The sequence below is a fragment of the Ascaphus truei genome, chromosome 1 (genome assembly GCF_040206685.1).
Source record: "Ascaphus truei isolate aAscTru1 chromosome 1, aAscTru1.hap1, whole genome shotgun sequence".
Classification (NCBI taxonomy): domain Eukaryota; kingdom Metazoa; phylum Chordata; class Amphibia; order Anura; family Ascaphidae; genus Ascaphus; species Ascaphus truei.
The window spans coordinates 343,232,566-343,259,647 of NC_134483.1; positions in this window are offsets into that span (position 1 = coordinate 343,232,566).

Consider the following 27,082-nt stretch of genomic DNA (forward strand, 5'->3'; position numbering starts at 1 on the left):
TCCTGAAGTAGGGGGTCCTCAGACCTGAAACCAATGCTGTTCAGCTCCGGAGACCCCCTGCTCGTGTACACTATTATTAAAATGTATTTATTTAGTTGACGATCGCCTGTAACAGCCTTGCATGGAGATGCAGAATCTCCATGCAAATGTCACAGGTGGCTTATTTTTTCTATCAGCTAGCGTACGTGAAGTTTCAGTGCGCTAGCAGAGGGAAAAAACATTGCACGCACGAAAAGCCAGTTTTGGGCACGGCCGATAGAAAATGGGCTGAGGGCCTTAGTGAATAGCGCCGCCGACTTCATTTTTTATCGGACGTGCTAATTTTTTTCAGCCCGGCGCGAAAGCTCGGAGCTAAGTGCATAGCCCCCTATATGTAAAGGAGTGCAAAACCATTTAATAGAATGCATTGTTATGTCAGCGGTTTATTTATAGAATTGCTGTGTTTATTCCTTTTTGCTTCGTACATGTCGTACCCATGATTTAAGCTGGACCCTCTTCCCATTCCCAATAAACACATCATACAACTTCTTGGGAGAAATTTACGGCCACGGCTTTATTTATTACAACCTCTAAATACCTTGTATTTATCCCTAACTACAGTAGGGTCCCAGCCAGATTGCTCCCCTCACATCTACTGGAGCTCGATGGATATCCTCAGCTCGTGCGCATCTAGCCATTCAGTACCTTAGTCTGAATGCACAGAGCCCCCATCGGACGTTCACTACCACACCAACTGAGCCTAGTCTTGAACAGTACAACCTTCCACAAATTCCATCTAGAGGTCACCACCATTCTTGCCGCAAGAGTCTGGAATGATACCGCCTTCCCCAACTAAAATACTTCTGAGATCCGTGACCTCCCTTCAGAAGCCAATACTGACTGAGTCTCCCTCCCAGAGTAACATTACCCCCACCACCAGCAAGGTCAATTAATAGTCCTTAAAATGGCCTTGCAAGCCATAACTAGCCTCACTGCCTTTTCCAGCACTTGTTCCTGATATATGATAAATTGACCTAATCTTCTCAAAAAAGGCCTTTGAGTCCCCCTTCTAGGTCTTCATGCCTTACTGCAATTCCCAGTAAATCCAGCACGAATGCTTCAATAGCCTTATTTATCATCCTAGATCTGTCCCACACGAGTGCAAACTAGGAGACACCTCTGACCAGACTATAATCACTAGTCTAAATCTTGTCACTATCTGCCCTATGTCCCATTGCATGCTCCTCATTAAATCGAACGATTGGACGGATGCAAAATTGCACCCCCCTCCCCCCCTCTACATGCAGCAAAATTATATGAGGAAGGGCCCTACCCCTTTCCTTATGCAATAACTTGGGCAGCAGTTGGTCCCAATACATCCTCCTACTGCCCACCCAAAACATCTTCGCCAAGTCTGCCCTTATCCCCAACTGCCTTCCCCCTGGCCTACGCTCACCTCACTTTCCTGCATAGTGAACATAGGAAATTGTACACATGTACACAGCCCAGAAGGGCTTCACCTGGACAACAACAAATAACAAAATTAACCATTGAACCCTTTTAACAGTTTGTACAGAGTCTTTCATAACCCGTAAAATGCCCCGATGACCACTTGCCCAGCTTTTTAATAACCGCCTCCCCTAGGCCTAATCTAAGCGTTTTCGGATGCTTCCCCAATTCTAAAAGAATGGGACTTAATTAACACGCTAGCTCCACACATCTCTTCAGAACCCTTCTAAACTACTAACAGGGCACCGCTGTCCCATCCTCATGAATCAGAAAGCATGGAGCACCACCCAGGGGCCTACACAACACATACTCCCTAAACCATCTAACAGGACAGATCATACTGCCCTCTAACCCCCCTAGATGAACCCATTTTACTTTTCCTGTCTGGTCCATTTCAGATCTGCTGATTCTAAACCTCACAGACCCTGCATCCTACTCCACATCCTCTCTTTGCAACCCCCCCCCCATGCCTTTCTTTGAGGTGCGTACTACTAGCCAAATAGCTACGCCCCTAACTTTTTTTCCCATTTTTGCTGGCGAAATTGGGGCCCTATCATTCTTGGATTTGGCCCCGCTCTTCCAACCTACCACTGCGAATTAGTAAAAGTCCCTGTCTCCCTTTAACTTTAAGAAGAAGGAGACGCCTGCTAAAATGTTGTTATCATTGAGGCTGATCTCCCAATTCCCATTTCTTTACCAGGAACCTTAACATTTTATCCCTGGTTGCCGCTATCATTACGCCCTCAGGCCTTTTTTCTTCCCTGTTTGCACTTAACCGGTTTCCCTAAGCCCTGGTGTATACTGACCATGTACACAGGGCTAGCATGTACCCTAGATGCATCACTAGCTCCATCACTCCCGAACGGCTTCCTGCTATAGCAGCATCGTAGCTGCACAGCAGTTCTCTCATCGTAGCTGATCCTGGACCAACTTCAGAAACGCCGTGAACGGGAAATGGGAAAGGGCATCCGCTATCTTGTTTTCATAACCCGGTACGTGCTTAGCCTTGAACCATTGATCCATGCACTTAGGACCAGCAACCTCAGAAGCTGGACCCACCGGAGATGAAGCTGATAGCCCGTTCGCAACCCCCACCAGGCCCATGTTGTCCATCTGGAAGATGACCTCCCTGTTGGTCCGCTCTGTGCCCCATAGCTCCACTGCTATCACCAACTTAAGTTCCCCATAAACTTCTGCTGCCCCCACTCTCCAAAACCCACAGATCTAGCCACATCCGTAAATACAGTAGCTCCATTCATCCGCTCTCCATCACACCTTGCAAAGGCCAGCGTACACCCATTGTACCATCCTAGGAAGGTGTCCCACACTTGCAGGTCCTCTTTCACTTGCTTTGAAACCCTGATAAAGTGGTGCTGCGATTTTACCCCTGACATTGCAAATGCCAGTCACCTCCCAAGGATCCTTCCCAATGGTATGAACCTGGTGGCGAAGTTGAGAGGGCCCAGCAGGCACTGGAACTGCCTCAGCATGGTTTCTTAAACCCCATTAACTCCCTCACGAAAGCCCTTAGTTCCACTAACTTCCTGGGCAGGAGACAGTACTCCATCTTCACTGTATCAATTTCAATCACCACAAAAGCTGATGCATACCACAGGGCCCTTAGCAAAAGGAACCCCAGAAACATGCCATGAGATCCTGAAATTCCCACTTGAACCCCCAACTCTGGCTACATCTCCTAACGCACAATCCAAGAAGGAGCTGGCCATCTAAAAGAAAAAACATGAGATCGACCACCCTATTAGGAGACATATATCTACGAAGAATTCCTCCCTAGCCTGCACCCCAGCAGGTGGAAGTATTTCGGGGGCACGGGCAGTATACGTAATGCTGACTCTGTCAGCATTTGCCATCCACGCCCCTTGTCCTGCCTCCCTTACCAGATCCCTGACATATCAAAAGATGCATACTGCAGGCTACACAATTATTTGTCAATCCCATCATTCACCGACAGCCCCCCCGGGTATGATAGGTGATGTATGAGATGCAATGAACCGGCTCCTTCTTTGGGACCACCCCCAACGGAGAAACTCAACCTCGGTAACAGGGAGAAGAAAATGGTCCTTACATTCTGCCTTCCCCACCTCCTTTTCTATTTTCGCCCGCGCTACCCCGATGTACATCTAGTGATTTCAAATTCCTTCTACAAAACCTCCACCTCCCTACAAGGGATCCAAAAACCACTTCTAAAAGCTGACTCTAACAGTTCGGCCACCTCCCCATTAGGGTAGCGGCGGAGCCATGGTGCCATCTTATTGATGTTCTCGGGGTCCTCACTCTTTGGCCCAGCCTCTCCACTTGCTCCTTTCTTAAATCCACCCCTGACCTTTTAAAGCACTTGGACATGGGGTGGCTACCATCACAGCCGTTGCCCTCGTGCTTAAAACGACAGTTTATCCGTCTCTCAGGATCAGAATATCTGGAATCAGGAAGCAGGAACCATGACAATCTGGCTTCGCTCCAGCATATCTTAAAAAAAGAGGAAACTAGGATCTCTTCACCTTGACCTAAATACCCCTCCACCTGGCATGACATCCCAGCACCTTAGGGGAGGTTTCCCTCGGCCTCAAGTCATACCGCTCCTTCATTACAAGTCTAGGGCTTTCTTTACCAGTGGGCAGTAACTGGGAATGCAGCATACATCAAATGGAGAGAGGTTAGTGAATGAGAGTACAGACCAGGCCATCTCTATTTTTCACAGAGGTCAACGTCCTGTCAAAGGCAATGCTTAGGGTACAAATATTCAGACAGATGGCTGCTCTATCCTTCCAATCCAGTGCTGAGCTGTTGAGCAAAGGGGATGAAGGGATAAAGCTATGCCCAGATCCAGGCAAGGTAGACTTGATGTCTACAACCGGAACTGAGTCTGGACTGTTATATTTATTCTGCATAGCTTTCTATATACAGCACAATTCCCCATTCTAAAGGTTAAAAGAACAGCGCAAACGTCATTATAGTTACAGGTAGGGAATAGACAAACAAAAACATGCCACTGATACAATAGGACCTCATTACAGCCTGCAGTGCATCACCAACAACAGCTATCGGCTGACTTTACATTTTGAAATGTCTGAACTTGGCTAGTTTAGGACAAAATGTAAAAATAGCCATATGTGACATTAACAGCTCTACAAGAAAATCCACAATAATCAGGAAACCACTCTCCAGCAGTAAAGCGTACGTCTCATTTTAGGAGGATGAACAACACTCGCTTTGCATTAAAATTGACTGTTTGCTCATTGGAGGAAGTGGTTTGGCTCATATAAAGGTATTAGGCAGCCCACATAACAGAAAGAACCTTTTGTGCCTGTGGACTGGATACTAGAGATCCATGGCAAGCAATATGTGGATTTAAAAAGGATGTGCTCTCACAACAAAGAAGGCATCTCTATTTAACTATTTCTAATTCCACAGTGTATGCAACATGATCCCTATATTCAAACCGTTGCTGCTTAATCCAGATCTCTGAATAGATTATTAATAAAGCAGGAATAGCAATTGTATTGTGTCTCCCCTGATGGACAGCTCATTTTATTTTCTATAAATGGTAAATGTTTTCAGTACTTATATTCCAAACAATACTGTAATGGTGCACGATGGTGTACAGATTGTGTAAATCTAACATAATTTGAATGTTCATATTCACATGACTTTATTCAAAATAATTTCCAATGCACTTTTTTAGAATTTGGACTGAAATTGCTGTCATAATTTTTGGGGAAACAACAGCAAACCATGGGTAGATTTATAATCTATGTTATCTGCCAGGACAAATCTGTTATTTGGCTAGGTTTATATTAAAAAATAAACAATATAAATCGCTCATCCTTATGATTTTTTTTTATTTACAATATAAATTGCTCATCCTTATGATCTTTTACATTTTACAATGTAAATCTCTCATCCTTATGATCTTTTTCTTAATGGACGTCGAGTCTGACGTCATCGGAGCGACATCTCTACCCTACGGAACACGGCTTGTATTTGAATGTCACTAGACAGAGATACACTGCATACAGGTCCGCCGTGACCCTATTTGTTTCATCAATCTAATATTGCGCCAATACCCTCCCTCTATTGTCGGGTTCGCCGAAACCTGGGAGTGGGTGAACGTGTGTGGACCCTGTATGTGTCGGGTCCTCCGAGACCTAGAATTGTGACGCAGTGCCGTGTATACAATTTGATACATACCCTCTAAGAGAGTTATATTGAAACAACCAAATATTGTATACATTCTTAGAACAAAAGCAAACACACCCATAGAGTTAAGGGATATTACTATGTTAAGTGTCTCAATATATATTTACAAAGTACAGACTACGGATATATTTTGCTACAAGATACACACAGATAAATATATATTTACATCTGAATAATTGTTTGTGCAAAATTGGCAGTCAATTCTATCCCAAGTACTTTATTTCTAGACAACATAGATACTAATAGTGCTGCTTATCGTGATGAACAATATTATACTATAGGAAGTATATGACATATATGAGAACTAGGCTACATATAGAGCCACTATATATATATATATACTCCATATAGAAGGATATATTCCTCGGGTTTTTGAGATGTCAAAGTAGACATAATAAATTATATTATACCGGAAGACACACATATTAATGTGATAACAAGTCTTTTAATAACATACTGTAACGATGTGCGGAACACGCCCCCTGCGGCATGTTCCTTCCTTACCTGTTTACTTCTGATCGCCGCCCTCTAGCTGCGAGTCAAGATCCTGTGTCTTTAAGGATTCCGAAGCAAACAACGCCATCTTGCTTCCTGGTAAATCCTGCCCTCCTCCTCCTGACAGGAAGTAAGCCTCTCTCTGACTTTCTCATTGCTTACAGCTACCGCTTCCTTTAAATAGCACTCAGTGTCTACCTGTCTGGGTTCCTGCAAGTCCTACCATTGTATGCTGCTCCTGCCTGGACCTCCTTGGTATCTTTACTCATCTCCTGTGGATTCCAGAAGACTGGGACAGTCACTCAATTACTACTGAGGTTAGTTTACCGTCGGGTAGTGTAGGTACCTGCTTAGTAGGGTTCACCTTGACGTGGTGGCAGGCTTATAATTCCTTGGCCAATGGATTAGACTAAGAACCCTTATGTTTATATTTAGTTTTGCTGCACTCTTCAGTTATTGGCACTATGCCTTTAAGGAGGCTGGACGTCCTCCAGGATGCACTCCACTATAGTGACCTTGTGCTATGGATACTACCTCCCCTGCTTCTCACATGTGGTTTCCTTCAACCCCCGCGTTGGTGCCTGAGAACGCGTGCACTCCCGCTCTGCTGTCAGAGCATGCGCGCACATGCAGCTGGATCACTCGTGTCTCTGAGCCAGGCACCGCACCTCCGGACGCGTCGCACATTCTCCTGCGTGCGGCGCGGTCACGTGACGACGTGCGCCGATCCCTAGCTGCGCGGCAACTCACTCCCTTCGTCTCCCCTGCGGCCTCCCCACCACGCTACCGGTTCCTTCCCCTTCCCTGCGCTTGTGTGGAGAGCACAAGCGTCACATTATGTCGAGCCCACTAACGGACCCACAGAGGTGGCCCCGCCTTCTTTCCTGTAACGTAGGGAGATCATTTAGTCCCCCCTAGTCTAGTAAGGATCGTTCGGAGTCCGATCCTGAAGGGGGGGATACTGTAAGGAATCGGCGTGCTCCCTCCTTACCTGCCGCATCTCAGTTCCCGCTCTCCTTAGAGCATGCACACAACCGCGGTTTACTACTTGCACCTCGGAGCCCGTCCACCCCCGGTCGCGTCACGCATTCTCTCACGCGTGGCGCGTACAAGTGACGGCGTGCGCCGCCCTCCAGCTGCGTTTCAACTTTCACGCTCCCTTGTGGCGTATTCTCTACCCATGCCTTGTTTCCCTGTTGTCTTCCTGTATGGCGTGCGCCGCCCTCTAGCTGCGAGTCAAGATTCCCTGTTGATTCTCTGTGTGGCGGGCGCTGCCTTCTAGCTGCGATTTTATCTCCTATGCATCGCTGCCCCATAGTCTGTTGGATCGCTCGGGGTTCGATCCTTAAGAGGGGGATACTGTAACGATGTGCGGAACACGCCCCCTGCGGCGTGTTCCTTCCTTACCTGTTTACTTCTGATCGCCGCCCTCTAGCTGCGAGTCAAGATCCTGTGTCTTTAAGGATTCCGAAGCAAACGACGCCATCTTGCTTCCTGGTAAATCCTGCCCTCCTCCTCCTGACAGGAAGTAAGCCTCTCTCTGACTTTCTCATTGCTTACAGCTACCGCTTCCTTTAAATAACACTCAGTGTCTACCTGTCTGGGTTCCTGAAAGTCCTACCATTGTATGCTGCTCCTGCCTGGACCTCCTTGGGATCTTTACTCATCTCCTGTGGATTCCAGAAGACTGGGACAGTCACTCAATTAGTACTGAGGTTAGTTTGCTGTCGGGTAGTGTAGGTACCTGCTTAGTAGGGTTCACCTTGACGTGGTGGCAGGCTTATAATTCCTTGGCCAATGGATTAGCCTAAGAACCCTTATGTTTATATTTAGTTTTGCTGCACTCTTCAATTATTGGCACTATGCCTTTAAGGAGGCTGGACGTCCTCCAGGATGCACTCCACTATTGTGATCTACTGGCACTCTGTCCTTAAGGAGGCTGGACGTCCTCCAGGATGCACTCCACTATAGTGACCTTGTGCTTTGGATACTACCTCCCCTGCTTCTCACATGTGGATTCCTTCAACCCCCGCGTTGGTGCCTGAGAACGCGCGCACTCCCGCTCTGCTGTCAGAGCATGCGCGCACATGCAGCTGGATCACTCGTGTCTCTGAGCCAGGCACCGCACCTCCGGATGCGTCGCGCATTCTCCTGCGTGCGGCGCGGTCACGTGACGACGTGCGCCGATCCCTAGCTGCGCGGCAACTCACTCCCTTCGTCTCCCATGCGGCCTCCCAACCTCGCTACCGGTTCCTTCCCCTTCCCTGCGCTTGTGTGGAGAGCACAAGCGTCACATTATGTCGAGCCCACTAACGGACCCACAGAGGTGGCCCCGCCTTCTTTCCTGTAACGTTGGGAGATCATTTAGTCCCCCCTAGTCTAGTAAGGATCGTTCGGAGTCCGATCCTGAAGGGGGGGATACTGTAAGGAATCGGCGTGCTCCCTCCTTACCTGCCGCATCTCAGTTCCCGCTCTCCTTAGAGCATGCACACAACCGCGGTTTACTACTTGCACCTCGGAGCCCGTCCACCCCCGGTCGCGTCACGCATTCTTTCACGCGTAGCGCGTACAAGTGACGGCGTGCGCCGCCCTCCAGCTGCGTTTCAACTTTCACGCTCCCTTGTGGCGTATTCTCTACCCATGCCTTGTTTCCCTGTTGTCTTCCTGTATGGCATGCGCCGCCCTCTAGCTGCGAGTCAAGATTCCCTGTTGATTCTCTGTGTGGCGGGCGCTGCCTTCTAGCTGCGATTTTATCTCCTATGCATCGCTGCCCCATAGTCTGTTGGATCGCTCGGGGTTCGATCCTTAAGAGGGGGATACTGTAACGATGTGCGGAACACGCCCCCTGCGGCGTGTTCCTTCCTTACCTGTTTACTTCTGATCGCCGCCCTCTAGCTGCGAGTCAAGATCCTGTGTCTTTAAGGATTCCGAAGCAAACGACGCCATCTTGCTTCCTGGTAAATCCTGCCCTCCTCCTCCTGACAGGAAGTAAGCCTCTCTCTGACTTTCTCATTGCTTACAGCTACCGCTTCCTTTAAATAACACTCAGTGTCTACCTGTCTGGGTTCCTGAAAGTCCTACCATTGTATGCTGCTCCTGCCTGGACCTCCTTGGGATCTTTACTCATCTCCTGTGGATTCTGGAAGACTGGGACAGTCACTCAATTACTTCTGAGGTTAGTTTGCTGTCGGGTAGTGTAGGTACCTGCTTAGTAGGGTTCACCTTGACGTGGTGGCAGGCTTATAATTCCTTGGCCAATGGATTAGACTAAGAACCCTTATGTTTATATTTAGTTTTGCTGCACTCTTCAGTTATTGGCACTATGCCTTTAAGGAGGCTGGACGTCCTCCAGGATGCACTCCACTATTGTGATCTACTGGCACTCTGTCCGTAAGGAGGCTGGACGTCCTCCAGGATGCACTCCACTATAGTGACCTTGTGCTTTGGATACTACCTCCCCTGCTTCTCACATGTGGATTCCTTCAACCCCCGCGTTGGTGCCTGAGAACGCGCGCACTCCCGCTCTGCTGTCAGAGCATGCGCGCACATGCAGCTGGATCACTCGTGTCTCTGAGCCAGGCACCGCACCTCCGGACGCGTCGCGCATTCTCCTGCGTGCGGCGCGGTCACGTGACGACATGCGCCGATCCCTAGCAGCGCGGCAACTCACTCCCTTCGTCTCCCCTGCGGCCTGCCCACCTCGCTAACTGTCCCTTCCCTTTCCCTGCGCTTGTGTGGAGAGCACAAGCATCACACATACGGCAAATTACTGTAAGTCTACTAAACTCCAATAGGGATTTTAAAACAATACACATTGTAAATAATAGCACAGAGTCACATATGAATTGATGTAATAAAGTTTTATTGTTTTATTTTTAATCTGGGTAGCTTTCAGAATCAATAGATAGCCATTTGTAGAACAAGAGATTCTGCTGGGACAAACTGTCCAAATAAATACGATATATGGAAACATAGGGCCATATCGAGCACTTATCGACCAAAATGGCTACTGGTATTCAGAGCCTCGATAAGTGCTCGATAACGGCCTGTATCGACGCAAAATTTTATCTCCGTCCGAAATTCGCTGACTGAGCAGCGATCAGGCCCTTATCGACCATTTTCGGATGGTTGATAAACTTCCGCTATTCAGAGACCCGCGAGTCGGGTGTCGCGGCCCATCGCAGGCCTAAAAAAACGATTTGCTCCCCAAATCCAATTCCCCACAAAATTGTTGGACAATTGGTGGGGAAATGCCTCGATGAGCTGCGATGTGTCGGGACTTAGAAGAAATCAGGCCCCTTTGCTGCCTCGGATTGATGCCGGAGGTCTCCGGAGCTGATAGCCATTAATAGCAGCTCCGGACCCCCCCTAAATGCATCCGATGCAGGAAACATGCATGTACAGCAACTTCATTACCTTAGCGGCTAACCGCTAAGGCAATGAAGGGGTTAAACACCCGTGCCAGGCTTACTGTAATAAACATACAGTACAATGCAATACTGTGGCTAGCGGGGGTGAGTGAAGGGGGAATTTGGCCCTTAGTGGCTGTTTAGGCATTGCAGGGGGGTTGCGGGGGGGAGTTAACCCCTTCATTACCTTAGCGGTTAATACCGCTAAGGTAATAAAGGGGTTAACCCAACCGCTACCCCCCCGCAAGGTCTAAACACCCATCCTTAGGGCTAGTACCCCCTTCACTCACCCGTGAGGCCTAAGCACCCACCCCAGACTGACTATACCCACCCTATACCCATTGAGTAGTATAGTGGTACATCATACCCATATAATAATAATAATAATATGGGCATGATAAGCCTCTATAGCACTCAATGGGCACCCTAATAAAAATACAGTAATACACAGGACACACAGAAATAAAACCTAACTATACTCCCAAAAAACACACGTCACTAAATAAAATCAGTAGCCAGCTCATCCAATCAATAGAAGCAATTACAATATCAACAATGAATTAATTAAACCATTACCCAATCAAACCAATTAATCCCTAAAGCAACTCAAAATGAATAGTAACCCTAACCAATGTAAACAATGAATTAATCCTACATTAATTAATGTAGCCATTAAAAGACAAATAAATACATTAAAACTATCTCTGATGTATCCATAAAACACATTAGCTAACATAATATAACTTTAAGCACAAGCGAACACCAATCGCAAACCTTTTCTTACATTAACCATAAACCAACAATAACATCCAAATCAATAACTGCAATAACAAGCGAGAAATGCCCCCCAAATATTGGCATAATAATGTATTAATCTGTACCCTAAAGAGGTACCGATTAATATATTATCAGTCAATGTGGCTCCCCCAAAAAATAAAAAAACACATCCAAAGAATAAACCTGTAAAAAGAGACATTTACAAACATTGAATATCTTACTTACCATTAGAAGCGGTGGCCCTCCGACTCCCGGGGTAACAGGAAGCTCACGTACCTTGAAGGCCTCCAACAGCATCCGATGCCATCCGCCATCAGGATCCGGCTCAGGTACCCCAAACTTCTTTTTTCTTTCTTTACTCACCGTCTTCTATCTTCATCTGTAACCATTTCTTGTTGTTCTTTATCTTCTTTCTTCATCTGTCAATCCATAAAACCCCATGTTAAATCCCAGCCGATGGTGTCTCGTCGGCTTCTTGGGCTCAAATGAGGCGTCACGGCTTTAAATATGGCTTGTGACGTCACATTTACCCTCACAATGGTTAACAGCCACCTGATTGGCTGTTAAAACCATGTGCAGACTTATTTTTTTTTTTTTTGCCGTGACGTAACTTAAAGGGAATGATGCCAGCCAATCAGAATGGCTGTGCTTCATTTACCTTTAACATGACGTCGGTAAATCCAAGATGGCCGCTGTATCACAAGGTATTTCAGCCAATCAGCGTGTGGAATTGGTTCCCACGATCTGATTGGCTGAAATACCTTGTGACACAGCGGCCATCTTGGATTTACCGACGTCATGTTAAAGGTAAATGAAGCACAGCCATTCTGATTGGCTGGCATCATTCCCTTTAAGTGACGTCACGGCAAAAAAACAAAAATTAAGTCTGCACATGGTTTTAACAGCCAATCAGGTGGCTGTTAACCATTGTGAGGGTAAATGTGACGTCACAAGCCATATTTAAGGCCGTTGCGCCTCATTTGAGCCCAAGAAGCCGACGAGACAGCATCGGCTGGGATTTAACATGGGGTTTTATGGATTGACAGATGAAGATAAAGAACAACAAGAAATGGTTACAGATGAAGATAGAAGACGGTGAGTAAAGAAAGAAAAAAGAAGATTGGGGTACCTGAGCCGGATCCTGATGGCGGATGGCATCGGATGCTGTTGGAGGCCTACAAGGTACGTGAGCTTCCTGTTACCCCGGGAGTCGGAGGGCCACCGCTTCTAATGGTAAGATATTCAATGTTTGTAAATGTCTCTTTTTACAGGTTTATTCTTTGGATGTGTTTTTTTTATTTTTTGGGGGAGCCACATTGACTGATAATATATTAATCGGTACCTCTTTAGGGTACAGATTAATACATTATTATGCCAATATTTGGGGGGCATTTCTCGCTTGTTATTGCAGTTATTGATTTGGATGTGATTGTTTGTTTATGGTTAATGTAAGAAAAGGTTTGCGATTGGTGTTCGCTTGTACTTAAAGTTATATTATGTTAGCTAATGTGTTTTATGGATACTTCAGAGATAGTTTTAATGTATTTATTTGTCTTTTAATGGTTACATTAATTAATGTAGGATGAATTCATTGTTTACATTGGTTAGTGTTACTATTCATTTTGAGTTGCTTTAGGGATTAATTGGTTTGATTGGGTAATGGTTTAATTAATTCATTGTTGATGTTGTAATTGCTTCTATTGATTGGATTAGCTGGCTACTGATTTTATTTAGTGAAGTGTGTTTATTGGGAGTATAGTTAGGTTTTATTACTGTGTGTCTTGTGTATTACTGTATTTTTATTAGGGTGCCCATTGAGTGCTATAGAGGCTTATCATGCCCATATTATTATTATTATTATATGGGTATGATGTACCACTATACTACTCAATGGGTACAGGGTGGGTATAGTCAGTCTGGGGTGGGTGCTTAGGCCTCCCGGGTCAGGGTGGGTTAACCCCTTAATAACTATAGCGGTTAGGAACCGCTAAGGTGATTAAGGGGTTAGGGACCATTAGAATGTATTTATTTTCTATATATGCTTTCTGGCAACGGAGGACAGAGGGACCTGCTGTTGTGGTAAGTATAACTGTATTTATTTATTTTATTTATGTATGCTAATGCAGTGTTTAGTAATGCGCAAATAATCTATTATCCATATCTGGATAATAGTTATTTTGCCCATTACTGTACTGTATGGGTTTGGGCGGAGGTGGGGGGCGTGTATTGATCTGTTTTTAAATATTTATTTAAATATCCATTCCTTTAATAGTGTAGAGGTGCAGGGGGTCTCTGGAGCTTAACCACATTGGTTTTAAGTCCGGGGACCCCCTGCTTCCCGATATACAGGCCCCATTATGGGGTGCCGGTATCCCTCTGCATTGAAATGTCCCGCGTCACGTGACCGGGACATTTCCTTGCATAGGAGATACCGGCACCCCATAAAGAGGCCTGTATCTCGGGAAGCAGGGGGTCCCCAGACATAAAACCAACGTGGTTCAGCTCCGGAGACCCCCTGCACCTCTACACTATTAAAGGAATGGATATTTAAATAAATACATTTCGGGCGACATTTCCGCTGGGAGAGGCGGCTCTCTCAGAGCCGCTCTCTCTGCAGCAGAAATGAATCGCTGTTTTTTGCCTTTTCAGAGGCTCGAGGCTCTCGCTGGCAGCAACTCGCCAGTTGTGGGCATGTTGCTATCACAGGTATTCGAGCCTTTCTGAATACCGTGATAGCAACGCCCAAAAAAAAACATTTTACATTCCCTGGCGATTTTTTTTTTATGAATGTTCTCTGAATAAGGCCCATAGAGTGCAATTTATTGGAGGATTCTTTTTTGGATCTTCTTTGATCATACCCTGTATTATAGGTTTATATTAAGCATTGTATCCTTATTGTGGCTTTTACATTGCTATAGTAGCACCAAAAGCACCAGCATTTCTACAGCACTCGGGGACACAAACACCATCAGCACTCAAAGGGTTAATGGATTCAAACCAGGTGGTCAGACAGTTAAACAGGTTTAAACATTTCTAAATTAAACCACAGATGCAACTGTTGGTACTGACCTTGATGACAAAAGTGGACATTCAGGTTGCCAGAGTGACCGTATACTTCCGGTGTAACCATCGCAGGTTTAGGAAATGTGCAGGAGGCGACAGATGCGGAGCTCAGCGGCAAGAGTTACAGCAATACACAACGGAACTCAGCAATGCACGCAGCCAGCCATATCTGCAGAGAAGCGATAACCTTCCAAAGCAAGGAAGCAGCCATTTCTCAAGGGGAACTGGACCACTCTCTGCTAGGGCAGAAAGTCCCAAACTGACTGAGTGGAGGGGTGGCATGACTACATGCCGAGGGTCATCTCTCCCAGGTATTTAAAAATTAATGGGGGTTGAACGTTAGGCAGGATGTGAGATGTTAGACATGAGACAGGAGGGGTTTGCTAGTATATATTGTTATTTATTTATAAAATGTTTTACCAGGAAGTAATACATTAGAGATACCACTCTTACACTGACGACACACTTTATTCGAGCTCGGCTAGTCCCACGAATTCGGGTATACCCGGGTGTATTGAGGTTTGTGACTGTTTTCTGCCCGAGTGCATTGAGGTATTTTCGAGGCAGGGATTGAAGCATTTTATTCCCGCTGGCTGCAATACTGCACAGTATATATATATACTGCATTACAATTCATGAATTTATGCCATCTGGTAGACACGCGAAGCATTGCAGCTTATTAAATCCTAATCATTATCATTTAACAGATCAGCCGCCCGTCAGCCAGGCATGAACCCAGGCTGGGAAGACAAACGCAACAGGGCTTGTCTGAGGTGAGGAGCGGCGCATTCCAGGTATCTGCCAGGTACATACTGGGTATTTGCTCGAATAAAGTGTGTCGGTGCAGTACCTTGTTCCAGCAACGTGATCTGCATCTGCGAAGAGGGCTGCAGGCCTGGTGGACTCCCACTGGTTGGAAAAACTGAGGAAGCAGGCAAAATCAAATGTCCCCGCTTGGCTAATCGAGCATATAGCTGTGCTGGGAGTGCCTCTTGAGTATTGGGGTAGGATAGGTTAGGGTTATTCAGGTCTACCGTGAGGTCTACCTGCCTATCTGTGGTCTACCAAATTGTGGGTGCGGTCTACAGTAGATGGCGCTCTGCTTGAGCTAGAGTAGTATTGTTTTGATCCCCATCATTGAGCGGGAATGCAAATCTGGTTCGGTTATTCATTCTGATGAATGGCTGGCCTATTGCAATCTAAACGCCATTGGTTACCGTCATTTTACGGTTAAGCACCAGAACTATTACTTGGCTCATGAATGCTCATGCATTCTTAAGAAAATTAACATTTAAAGTCTCATCTTGGTCACTTTTGCTGGAAAGTTCTAAGAAAAGATGCTGATGATCTATTTGTAGCATTTTTAAATGATATACGAAGTGTATACCGTAACAACATAAGGTTAATTTTTAAATAATACATATGAAGCGTATATCGTAACAACAGATGATTCAAATAAAATAAAGTATGGTAAGGTTTTAGAAAATAAAATATGTAAACTTTATATGGTTCAATTAATTATTTAGCATACAATTATGTTTTAATATTGTCATACAATAATGATACAAAAGACCTGAAATTATAGTAAGTAGTGTAAGTTTCCTAGTAGACCTGATGCTATAGTGTACCGTACATTTTTCGGTAAACCTCACACTATAGTGTACATTTCCTGGTAGACCTCACGCTATTGTAGCACCGGTTAGGTCTACTAGGGCAGCGGAGTTTTATACTGTGATACAATCACTATCTCTAGGTGATGGAATAGTGCAGCTAGTGTATATCTCCAGCATGCAAGCAGTTAATCTCCCCTGGAGAAGCTAGCCACAGATGCAGCTAATCAGTCTGGTCTCCTGAGTGAGCAGGAATGTAAAAGACAGACAGGGAGCTGCACATAAGGAGAGATAGCTTTCGCCAGCAAAGGGGGGGGGGGGGGGAGGGAGAGATGGGGGGAGAGATATTTTTTCCCCAGAGAAGGGGGTAGAGAGATAGACTGCTTTTCCCCAGAGAAGGAGAGAGACCTCTGCCCAGCCACATCCTGCCTCTTGCAGGCAGAGACGACAGGGAGGCATGTTGTGCAGCCCGCAGACCAGACCAGTCCCCTGTACTGAGGTGGGATGTAGAGTATACGCACCGACAGCAGAGGGGGCGTGTCCGGGATGTGGCGTAGTAGCGTAGCCAGGCCTGGACGTAGATAAAGAATGGTCAAGTACTTGCCGAGTCCGAGGATATTTAAAGTGGCAGTGACCAATCCGGACGAGGGGCATGGTGGGGGCGTGTCGAGGAGCTGCTCATGAGTGGCTGAGAGACCAGGAAGCAATAGAGCACAGCTGAGAGTGCTGGAGACATGGTGAAGACTCCCACGCCGAGTGGTGGGCGGAGACAGGCATACTGGGCGCACTATAAATCCTTGAAGGATGCGCACGCTCTGTAACACCAGCACCAGAATCCAAGATGGCGGCCGCGGCGGAGTTCAAGGTATGTGCTGGGCGGCGGCATGGGTAGCGACGGGGGGCAGGGGCAGCAGCCGCTGCAGTACTGGTAGTGGGTAAGGAGGGGTCACGCCGCAAGGGACGTGGCTCCCGATTCCTTACAGTACCTACTCCATTCAGGATCGACCTCAGGACGATCCATCCAAGGCTTCTGTGGAAATTTCTTGTGGAAGCGATTGAGTAGAGCTGGAGCATGAATGTCTTCCCTTGATATCCAGGAACGCTCTTCTGGACCATAGCCCTTCCAATGTACAGGGAACTGTACTTTTCCCCTGGATATACGGGAATCCACGATGGACTGTACCTCGAATTCTGAGTTTCCTTGGACCGTAACAGGGTTGGGTTTATGGGTTTTTACAGGGAAGCGATTGCTCTGAATGAAAGGTTTGAGCAGGGATACATGGAATGCGTTGGGAATGTTCATGGATGGAGGCAACTGTAAACGGAATGTGACAGGATTGATTTGTTCCTGAATCAAGAAAGGCCCCAAAAACCTAGGCGCCAATTTCGGGGTAGTCGTCTTCAGTCTGATATTCTTTGCTGAAAGCCAGACTCGGTCGCCTGGCTTGTAATTGGGAGCCTGGTGACGACGAAGATCTGCTTGAGACTTGAACCTCTGACCTGCACTAAGGAGTGCGGATTGGATCTTGATCCATGAGTTCTGTAGCGTGGTTACCCGTTTATCGGCTTCTGGCACTCCTGAGGGAGTGTTGGAGATTGGAAGCCGACTTGGATGAAAGCCGTAAATCACGAAAAACTGAGATTCTTGCGTAGATTCATTACGGAGAGAATTGGAAGCAAATTCCGCCCATGGTAACAGATCAACCCAATTATCTTGGGTATCAGAAATAAAGCATCATAGATACTGTTCAAGGCTTTGATTAAGTCTCTCAGTTTGCCCATTAGTTTGGGGATGATAGCCTGAAGAGAAGGATAAGGCCATACCAAGCCTCTTGGAGAAAGCATGCCAAAACCTTGATATGAATTGCGATCCTCGGTCAGAAACTATGGACGTAGGGATCCCGTGGGTATGAAACACTTCTTTGGTAAAAATATCTGCCAGGGTGGGAGAGGAGGGAAGACCCTTGAGGGGAACAAAATGGGCCTGTTTCGAAAATCGGTCTACTATGACCAAAATGGTAGTCATACCTCTGGAGGGCGGAAGATCTACAATAAAATCCATCAAAATATGTGACCATGGACGATCAGGTACTGGAAGAGGCATGAGTAACCCGGAAAGCTTTTGATGAAGAGTCTTGTTCTGTGCACAAACTGGACAAGCGCGTGTAAATTCGTGAATGAGTTTTGCCATATTAGGTCACCAAAAGGTGCGCTTAATGAGATCCAAAGTTCTCTTGAAGCCGGGATGGCCAGCTGACCGGACGGAGTGACCCAATTCCAAGATCTTCTGACGAAACTTGGGGGCGGCATAAAGGGTTCCTTCCGGAACCTCTAGACCACTCGGAATCTGTGACTGGACTTCTACAATCTTTTCAAGAATATCAAAAGAGTTGGCGAAGACTATGCATTTCGAAGGTACAATTGTTTCTGGAATTTCTTCGGATTTTTCCTCAGGGGAAAATTGTCTGGACAAGGCATCAGCTTTTATGTTCTTCGTGCCGGGGATGTACGATAGAGTATAATTAAATCTTGAAAAAAAAAGTGCCCAGCAGGCTTGATGAGATCGTAGACGACGTGCACTTTCGATATAGAGAAGATTCTTATGATCTGTCAAAATTGCAATCGGTTTGCAGGAGCCTACCAGGAGGTGTCGCCACTCCTGTAAAGCCATCTTGATGGCCAGGAGTTCTCTATTGCCGACATCATAGTTCTTTTCAGCAGGGGAGAACTTTTTTGAAAAAAATCCACATGGGTGCAATTTATCTTGAGTGGAGAGTTTCTGGGAGAGAATGGCACCCGCACCACAATCAGAGACGTCCACTTCTAACGTAAACGGAAGACTAGTATCAGGATGACGAAGGATAGGTGCCGAAACAAAAGCTTGCTTCAAGGTTTAAAGGCGGAGACGGCCTCCGGAGGCCACACAGATGGGTCGACTCCCTTCTTAGTAAGCGCAGTGATGGGAGCCACAGTGGTAGAAAAATTCCAGATGAATTTTCCATAGTAATCGGAAAATTCCAAAAAACGCTGTATGGACTTAAGAGAATTGGGCAGGGGCCAATCCAAAACAGCCTTAAGTTTTTCTAGGTCCATCGAAAATCCTTTATCTGAAATGATATAGCCTAAGAAGTCGGTAGAAGACTGATGAAAAAGAAATTTCTCAAGCTTTGCGTAGAGATTATTGACATGGAGACGAGAGAGGACAAGTCTAGTATGCTGGACATGATCTTGAAGATTCCCAGAAAAAATTAGAATATCGTCAAGGTAAATAATTATGAAGGAATTGAGGACATCGCAAAAGACATCATTCATAAAATCCTGAAAGACAGCCGGAGCATTGCATAAACCAAATGGCATCACGAGATACTCGTAGTGTCCGCTTCTTGTTTTGAAGGCGGTTTTCCATTCATCGCCTTCTCGAATACGTATGAGGTTGTAGGGTCCTCGGAGGTCTAGCTTGGAAAAAAAATTTGGCCCCTTGAAGCCTATCAAAGAGTTCCGAAATCAGAGGCAGAGGATACTGTTTTTTGACAGTAATGAGATTGAGGCTCCGGTAGTCAATGCATGGTCTCAGGGATCCATCCTTTTTCTTCACAAAAAAGAAACCGGCACCGGCAGGAGACGAAGAGTTGCGAATGAATCCCTTCTCAAGATTCTCTTTGATGTAGGTTGCCATGGCTTCAGTCTCTGGGAGAGACAAGGGGTAGGACTTAGACTTTGGCAGGACGGCACCAGGGACCAGCTCAATGTGATAATCATAGGGTCTATGAGGAGGCAGGACCTCTGATAGAGACTTACTGAAAACATCGATGAAATCAGCATATACTTCGGGAAGAGTGGAGTTGCTATCAGAAGGCGTTTTCATTCCCGCGATAACTGTTGCAGGAGCTATGACCGGCGAAGATAAGGCATCTCTGGCTCCCATTGAATCGGTTTGCAGTCCCTCCAATCTATGCGTGGGTTGTGATGCTGTAACCAAGGTAATCCTAGGATAACTGAAACATCAGGAGAGTGTATTACATCAAAGGAGATGATCTCGGTGTGAGTATCGGCAGATAAAGTGAGAGGAAGAGTCTCTAACATGATGAAAGCTGGTTGCAAAGGACGTCCATCAATAGCCTCGAGTCAATTGGTGTTTTCTTGGAGATAAGAGAAATCTTGTTACAGGTGGCGAATTCTTGGTGCACAAAATTACCACCGGAGCCTGAATCGAGAAAGCAGCAGTAGTTACACGAAAATTTGGGCCTTCAAGCGAAACTGGGAGCTTAATCCTTTTAGGGAGTTCTTCTTTAGAGAGGGAGTGAGAAGAAATTGATCCAAGGGTGAGTCCCTCTAGCGTGGCTGGTCCCGTTTGTTCCTTGGGCCTCAAAGGACAAAAACGTACCACATGATCTGGTGATCCACAATAATAGCATAGGCCCTCATTCTGGCGGCGAACCCACTCGGCCGTCCTGCCGATCTGCATGGGTTCCACAGCCTCAGGAACAGGCAGAATAGCCAGAGGAGGCCTAGGATAAGGAGGGTCAGAAGGCACGAACCTGGGACGTTAGCGTTCATGATGTCGCTCCTGGAGGCGCTGATCCACGCGTATGCACTGTGCGATCAAATCCTCCAATGCTTGGGGTCGGGGCTGGAATGCAAGTTCATCCTTTACAGATTCGGACAAACCTTGCCAAAATGCAGCAGTAAGTGCCTCCTCATTCCAACGAGTCTCTGCTGCGACAGTTTAGAATTCCAGTGCATATTTGGCCAAGGACCTACTACCCTGAGACAAATGAACTAGAGATGAGGCAGCAGTGTCCCTGTGAGCAGGAATATCAAATACCTGCTGGAATTCTTGGTGGAAGAGCTGGTAATCCGAGGAGATCTCCGGACGTAGTTCCCAGATGGGAGAAGCCCAGGCCAAGGCACCCCCTGTTAAGAGAGCGTAAAGATAGGCTATCTTGGTACGTCCGGTAGGAAAGAGGCTTGGAGATATTTCAAACTGAATTTCACACTGGTTCAAAAAACCTCGACAGACCAGAGGGTCACCCGTATATGCTTTAGGCATAGGGATTCTGAGTTCCGAAGGCCGGGTGCTTTCAGGTGCGGCTGCAGCTGGTGGCGGAGTGGGCTGTAGTGAGAGAGTGGATAGCTGTTGAATCAAAGCGGAAATATGCGTTCCCAAAGCTTGGATGCATTGCGCAAGGGTCGTAAGTAGATCCCCCACCTCAGTCAGGTCTGCATTTGGCTCTGCATAATGTCACGCTGTGCAGCCCGCAGACCAGACCAGTCTCCTGTACTGAGGTGGGATGTAGAGTATACGCACCGACAGCAGAGGGGGCGTGTCCGGGATGTGGCGTAGTAGATGTAGATAAAGAATGGTCAAGTACTTGCTGAGTCCGAGTGTGTGCAGAGGTATGCAATGGAGACTTTTTTTAAGGTGAAATTAAATACGGCTTTTATTGTGCCTGTTTCTTTAACACAAGAAAATCATCCAAACATATGCAAATAAGGGGTCAAACAAAGCTTCTGTTCCACTTGGGAGTATTTCTAGTGAAACCTATGCAGTCCACAACTCCCTTTAGATTAGCATGTCTCCCAGCCCCAAACATATATCTTGATATGTGCAGATATACAAAAAGTCTTAGAAAGGAAAGTCTTATCTATCTTTTGTAGGGGAAGGCTTCTTTGCTCTCCAGGTTTAGAAGTACTTTCCCCTGTGTCTTGCTGGCAGCCTCCTCTGGTAGACTCAAGACATCTGTCTCCTTGTTCAGCTAAGGAGTCTCACTTCCTGTCTCAGAGGCAGGCTTTTTCTAACACCTCTAATCAGCCAGGTGCTGGTCAATTAACCAGCACACTGCTGGATTAGAGGCAAGTTTTCTGAACAGGGTAAGTCTCCTGTTACACCGAGGATATAGAAAGTTCTGTAGTCAAAATCTGTAGCTGAGTCCGAGGGTCTTAGAGGTAGAGTAGTCTGTAGGAAAGTCGTGTTCAGGAGCCAGAGGGGGTATTCAGATGAGCTGGGTCAATAGCTGTAGGGAATAAACACAATACGAGCACGACACAGGTTCCAGGCAACACGGGTAGCAAGGAGCTATGCAGAGCAAGGAAGTGAAAGCAAAGCAGGATATTTAAAGCGGCTGTGACCAATTTGGACGAGGGGCATGGTGGGGGCGTGTCGAGGAGCTGCTCATGAGTGGCTGAGAGCCCATGAAGTAGTAGAGCACAGCTGAGAGTGCTGCAGACAAGGTGAAGACTCCCACGCCGAGCGGGGGGCGTAGACAGGCATAATGGGCGCGCTATAAACCATTGAAGGAAGCGCGCGCTCTGTAGCACCAGCACCAGAATCCAAGATCGCGGCCGCGGCGGAGTTCGAAGGTATGCGCTGGGCGGCAGCATGAGTAGCGACGGGGGGCAGGGACAGCAGCCGCTGCAGTACTGGTAGTGGGTAAGGAGGGGTCACGTCGCAAGGGACGTGGCTCCCGATTCCTTATAGCACGGCCGTGAAGTCACTGAGTAGGTTCACCCTCATTGGGGCAAACCGTTCAAGTGACCCAGCCGTCGCGCAGGAAATACAACCTTGTTTGTAGCGCAAAGCGCCGTTCTCCCTGTTGTGCATGTGCACGCGCTAGCGCGCGCACTTTACACAAATGCATTGACGTCCTAGTGTTTGTTTTTGGCACAGGCCATGTAGCTCGCGCTGTCTCCTGCACTATGGGCGCAGCCTTATTTGACGGTCTGGATCAGAGTAACACGAAGTTATACGAAGTTATACTTACAGTAACATCACGTTATTGGAAGATAATGCAACATTATGCTACAGTAACATGATATTAAGCCTATGCTAATGAGATGTGGAACGGATGTGTTTTTGCAGAAAATTAGATACGAGGACATTCTTTAACCTCATGGAACATAGCATCTTTTCTTGTAACTAAAAATCTTTGTGGACCTAGCCCCTCAGAGTCAAATGTACCTTATTTCTGAACTAGCAGTACTGAAGAAGTCACTGCAAGGCAAATAAATCCCAATTGTGTTGACAAAATTGGCAAAACATGAAATTATGTAAAGCAATGCTAGTTATGCGAATTCAGAGTAAACTCCCTAATGTGCATAATCATTGCAAATCTCCCTGCAGTTAATTAAAAAATGTTGGTTAGTGTGGTTAACACTGTCTTTTTATCCCCTCCTAATCTAACGGTTCACAACCTGTGTTATGAAAACCACAAGGTCTTGCAAAGCAGGGATTTTATAACTGACTTAACTGACTACATAACTTCAGCTGCTAGTGCAAGGAGAATAGCATAGGGATGGAAAAAGTGTGCACACTAATCATTCACACTAGTTATTTGTTTATTGTTGAACTACTCATTGAGGGAAAATTCATATTAGGCACGGTAAACTCCAAGTACAGTCATAAAATAGTTGGGGGTGAAGCTCTGATATTTTGCTAACATGTGACTTGTCATGATAAAACCATGCATTTGATTAAAGTATAGCAGTATAGCAACCAAAGGGTTAACCTTATTTTTAAGAGAACCCTTTTAGACCTGTTTCTTGTGGGAATATAATGTGCATGACTTGGGTGGCAGTAAAACCATTGTCATGCTGACATTAAAATGACAAGTAACACTTTACAGATACACCACAAGGTATTATTCTATCTTCTGGGGCAAACTTCAGTATCACTATCCATACATTTCTGAGACATTCCGCTACACAGCAGATGCAAAGGGGACAGAGGAGGCACTGTATTCACTATTATTAGAGATTAACTATATGTAAGATCATTCATGGCAGGTATAACCCATAATAATGTGTAGCCTAGCCAGCCGCTACTTATTTCCCTGGGCCCTACCAGTGTAAGTCCTGTTGGGTACAGGCAGTGGATGGGTTAATTCCTCTGTGGACCTAGTGGTTATTGCAGCCTTGGATGATGTAACTGTATCCAAGGGCGGGCCTAGCAACAGCCAGAAAGTGTCAGCCTGGGGGAGGTACTGGCTGGGTCACATGCTGGATTGTGATAACTTGTCAGTATCAGACCTGCCCTGTTATGGGGCAGGGTTACAAGCCCAACCCCAGGATATATAAACGGTCTCTCTCCCAAAAGTGGATGTGTCTCTTTCCTCCCCATGTGGAGTGAGCAACAACTTCCCTGCTCCCATAAGGGGATGCAGGAGAAGCACCATGCAGGAGGAAACTTGGTTGGGCACTCAAGCCTTGAAGTGACCTTCTAAGGGGATGCAAGAAAAGGGACGTACCTGCCGTAAGATCTTAAGCAATGCAACAAATACCATGGAACCATATGCAAGTATGATTCACTGTCTTGGGCTAAAGAAAAGGTGTCAGTCTGGACCATCCTACTATCCCAGAGGATCCTCGCTGACTGGAGGTGCTGCAACCATGAACAATGGTACCCTGTAAACCTGTGCAAAGAAAGAAACACAAACAAACAAAGATCATAGCGCAACACTGTAGGGTAAACAGTACTGCACTAATACACACAGACAGTTAAGAATCCTAGTGACATTTAAAACAACTATTTATTAAAAAGAACTATGCCAAGACAGACAATGGCAAATGCAAAGAACCGCAGGTCATCCGGAGCACAAAAATTGGAGCCCTACTTACATATAGCAAGGTTTAAACTCGCATGGTAGGAACAAGTCCTAGATACAGATGGTCTCCCTGGCGGGTGATGTCTCTGCTCCACTGCGGTTCAGACTCCAGTCAGTCCTTACGATGGTAACCGGAACAGCTCCGGCCGTGGAGGCTGGTGTGCGGGGTCCACAGCTCTGCACCGCATGTAGACACACGCCTCACTTCCTCCTCCGGAGCAACAGGAAGTCTCTGCGCGCCCGCGCGCGATAGTGCCTGTTGCCTTAAAGGAACAGCTGGCAGGCTGAAGGGAAAGTTGGGCTCCAAAGCCAAATGACCTTAAAACGTCCAAAGTCAGTCAAATAGTGGCAGTGCCACTAGCCCTACGCGTTTCGTAGATGTAACTCTACTTCCTCAGGGGCTGATTCGGCAGTCTGTGGTAGCAGACGTGAAGGTTTTGATAGCTGTCGACAGCTATTACCCTTCACCTGCACTTCTCCCCACCCCTACATATCAGTGGACTGAATATGTCTAGGGGGCGGGTTTCATTCATTACTCTGCAGCTGTGTGCTGCTCCACCATTGGCTGTCTCTTCCTTTAATATTCAGCCAACCCTGTTTATGTACTTGTGTTTGCGTCAAACACCCTGCTGCCTTGTTGCTGTGTTGTCTTGCGTATCGTGTTCCTGATTTGATCTCGGCTTGTATCTGGACTTCCGCCTCGCTGACCCTTGACCTCGGCTTGCTATTGGACTTCTATCTTCTCTACTCCTTGACCCCGGCACCACACAACGACTATCCGACTTCTCCAATCCCTGAGCACGGCGAGTATATACGACCATTCGGATCTCTCCTATCCTGACCCAGCTACACGACCTCACTCTGCTCTCTGGACACGGTCTCGCGGTTGGAGGTCGGTGTATTCCAACATCCCCACCTCAGCCTCGCTGTCCCATCCTGTTTGTGGTGAGCACTCGTTACATAGAGTAGGTCTACTAAATACAGGTTTTTAAGAGCCTTCCTAACACTGGAACTTGCCCTAGCACCTCAAAACAATAAAGGTTTCCTAATTTCCAGCTAGGATAGCTGGAAGACTCCCTCAGTCACCCTGGATGGTAAAGTGATCCTCTTAGAATCTTAGATGCTAAATGGGGTCTGGCTACAAAATGGTGGATCCCCACCTTTTATACCCAGGGGGCATGGCCAATAATCTTCCCCAGTATCTGGATAGATTATATGTTGCAGACAAATCACACCTGCCATGTGATCCTTCCAGTAACTTCTAGATATAGGGCAGTGTCAGACACTTAACTTTAATTAGCAACATATTACATACTAAAATGTAATAAGGCATTTAACAATGTCAGGGACGAGAGAATTATAAATGGGAGATAAGATATCTGGTCTTGATCACAGATGCAAGGCTTAAAAGTGTGGGTTCTGAATCCATAGGTAGATTCACCCTGAGGTGGTATACTTGATATACATGGATTTCCTAATTTCTACTTCATGACCTCTTAAAGGATCTAATATTATTGCCTGGTAATGCATTCATTTTGTATGATATATTCCTTTTTATTTTGTAAACGCTGAATCTACCTACTGTATGTTTATAATTATGCTTTCTGTAATAAGCACTGTATGTCTTCTGTACTATGAAATCTAAAATGTAATAAGTAATGTATTTGAGCTCTAATTGAACCCACTGTAGTACGTTTGAAGAGATAATCTGCATTTTCAGACACGTTTTGCTAAATTGGGTTTCATATTTTAATGACCTATTTTTCTATTATAAGGGGCACCACTGACTCCTGAGGTGAAAGCCCTTACATTCACCCTGGTGGTGGCAGTGTTATTGTGGTGTAGTGTGACGGTTTTGGGGTATGAGAGCTAATTTTTTTTGCCGTGTGGTAGGTGCCTGGGATAACTGGAGAGCTGGCTGGTGTTAACCCCTTTCTCAGACAGACACACACACGCAGGCACACACGCACACATAGGTAAGCATGTACGTGACATGGCTGATGTATGGACCATCAGGATCTCCAGACTAAAACATCTACAAGTGGACAACGCTGACCATTGACTATATCCGAACATTGGTACATTTCCTTCATATCATGTTCGCGTGCACATTACCTCAAGCGCCAGGAATCTAGCAAGACTAGCATATTTTCCAGAAAATTATTTGTAGTTACAGAAAAAAGCAAATACGAAACTTCAAACCTTTAAATATCTAAAACAACGTTATGAGAGAACAGCCATCAAATTTGTTAAGAGGCCCAGTTAGGTAAAAAAAAAAAAAAAAAAAACCCGCATATTAATGATGTTTATAATTATATCTATGTCTTTTTCTGTTTCTTTTATTTTATTTTCAATTATGTTATATTGTTGCAAATCGTTAAATAACATAAATTAAAATGCAAATATTAACTATTAACTATTG